This window comes from Anomalospiza imberbis, chromosome 1, assembly GCF_031753505.1.
Source record: "Anomalospiza imberbis isolate Cuckoo-Finch-1a 21T00152 chromosome 1, ASM3175350v1, whole genome shotgun sequence".
Lineage (NCBI taxonomy): Eukaryota > Metazoa > Chordata > Aves > Passeriformes > Viduidae > Anomalospiza > Anomalospiza imberbis.
The window spans coordinates 6,153,217-6,156,020 of record NC_089681.1 but is presented as its reverse complement, the minus strand read 5'-3'; positions in this window follow the sequence as shown (position 1 = coordinate 6,156,020).

The following is a 2,804-nucleotide window of genomic DNA, read 5'->3' as shown; positions in this document are numbered from 1 at the left end:
TAGAACAAACTAAATTGCACTGACTAATTGGACTTAACTGAAGCTTATTGAAGTGAAGAGTGTTCAGAGAGATGAGCAAAAAGACTGTGATTGCTTTTAATAAGACTCCTATGCTGTTGATGAGTGCCTGCTGAAATCTGAGTGAATGTCATTATTAAAGACACTCTTTGACAAAACAGTGTTGTTCACACGTGACTTTTGATTACCTTCAGCTGCTGGTTTATTTCATTTGTAATTTTTTTTCTTCACTAGGGACCTTGCCAAAAAGCAGGAATTCAGTTTAATTACTTTTAAAAGAGTAGCAACACTTTTTTTTATTTTTTCCTGAAAAATCCATCTTGCAGATGTTTCCCACTTCACAGGTGGCATTATGAATGAGTCTAGCCAAACAGGGGTATCATTAAAACATCCAGACAGGACCTGCAGACTCCTGTTATGCTTTCTGCATTATGCAGATGTTTCACTATACTCATACAAACAGTACCAACAAGTGACTTGCAGAGCAGGACAGCTTGATGGAGCACTGAGAACCCTGCCTAAATGAAAGAATATCAGATGCAGCTGAAGCATAATGAATCCTGTAAGTAATTTGATAACTTTGTTAAAATCACTGAATAAATTTTTAATTAAGATCACCAGCCTAGATGAGGATAGCAGCATTTCACCAGAAATCAGTGATTTCTTTGCTTATTGAAATTTTATGAAATGAACTGATGTTGATAAAGGCTGTGTAGACTGTGGTTGAATTTGAACTGAAAGATGGACCTCTTCAGCTTTTGAATGGTTCTGAACCCACCCTATTTTACTCAGTACACAAATGCAGGAACCACAGCTGTTAGTAGGCATTACCATGGCTGGTGATGTGTCCAGATGGACAATTATTCAAATGGCAAAAACCCTGTAGGCCTGTGTTTTAGGCTGCAAATCACAAAGTACAGCACTGATGGTGATGGTGCTCACTACATGCCTCAATCTAGTAGAGGAAAAGATAATCCAACAGATAAAAGACCATCATTCTCTCATAGTTTGAAAAAGAAACACAGAATATTGGAAAGTAAGGGACTTCCTGGACCATGAAGACCAGTGTTTTTCTGTCCCAGGCATGCATCATGTGTTCCCTTACATAAACCTATAGCTTCAGTATACAATTCCCATATTTTTTACGCACATTACTCTTATCAGAATATTCTTTATGTCTCATTTCTTCCATGGGGATCAATGTCTGGCTTTCCGTATCTGTCTAGTCATAGCTACGTTACAGTAGCTATGTAAAAACATTGTGCTTTAGCAGTACTTGTCTCTCACTAATGTTTACTCCCCTGGCATATTTATAGATCACAGTTATATTCCTCGACAGTCCTTGTTTTATTATGCTAAATAAGCCAAGCTCTTTCAGCACACTCTCATGAGGTATGGTTTTTCATTGTCTGCATACAATCATTTGTCTAAATACCTATTCTAGCCTGAACTGATATTTTTTTTACTTACATGTGAATGATCAGAACTGTTACACAAGTACAAAAACTGGAGAGAGAGAGAGAGAGAGAGAAGAGAAAGAAAGAGAGAAAGAAGGAGAGAAAGGGCTAGAAGGAGAGATAAATTTGTTTGGATTCTGGCAGAGGATAATGCCATGACAATTTAATTTGCCCAAAAAGCTATATGATGTCTGATGGTGACCTGGGAACCCCTGTTACAAGAGAGGGTCTTTGCATCAGTATCTTTACTAAAATCAAGAAAGTCATCCCAAATCACTATTTTGCTCTGTTCCTACAAGGCAGATGGCCCAACTGACATGAGAACCCCAGGGCATGTGCAACTCTTGGTTGTTAATATACCTTAAACATGTGAAAAGAAAAGCCTTGAATGTCTTAACTGCATAAAAAAGTCTGTCCTGTATTACCAGGTCTGCAAGCAAATATTTCTATTGTTTATGTTCAATGATATTATCTATGCACAACACTCCTGTAGCAGAAGTGATGTAAAAAATCTTTGGCTTAGTTTACCCAGGAGTTCACTCAGCTTACCTAGATGTATAAAATGATCCGGATTCAGCAGAAGTTGACTCAGATGAAATTTGTAGATTGAAATTTCCACCTGAACACTCCTGTAACAAACAGTCCAATACTTAATTCTAAAAGTTGGATCAGTCACGTAGTTTTGACTTTTGATGCTGTCTCCAGACAATCCATTATCCCACCTGTGCGAGTGCCTGTCCAGAAACCTCTTGAGCCATGCCAGCAGGACTGAGTGCACAGACACTGTGCAGACTCTGGCTGTGCAACAGGCACAGCTCTGAAAACAGATATCCCACTGTTAAAACTAATGAACAACCTAAATTTCATAATTCCAACTCACAACCTAAATCCCATACTCCTGCCACGACTTTACAGAATCTCCCAATAGAGTTTTCACTGGAAAGTGGCACAAAGTCTGTGTTACATCTACATAAATGTCATCCCCTGATAAAAGGAAAGACCTTTTTTTTTCCCCACAGTTGCTTCACATTATCCATATTCATTCTTTGAGGAGATAAAATGATAGAATTTTTCTCAGTCCTACATGGCTAATGAATTATATAAAAGGAATATTACTATTAAGATCCATGATCAAGAATCACTTTTGTTAAGAAATATACATTTACAAGAGATATGTTGGTCTCCTTTGTTCATACATTTCTTGAATAAAATATTGAATTTTCATTATACAATATGTTCATTTTTTTAAATGAAAGCGTGAAGTCTTTTGTTTTAAGTGACTCCTTATTTGAAAATATGGGGTAATTATTTATAGAGTCTATGACAATG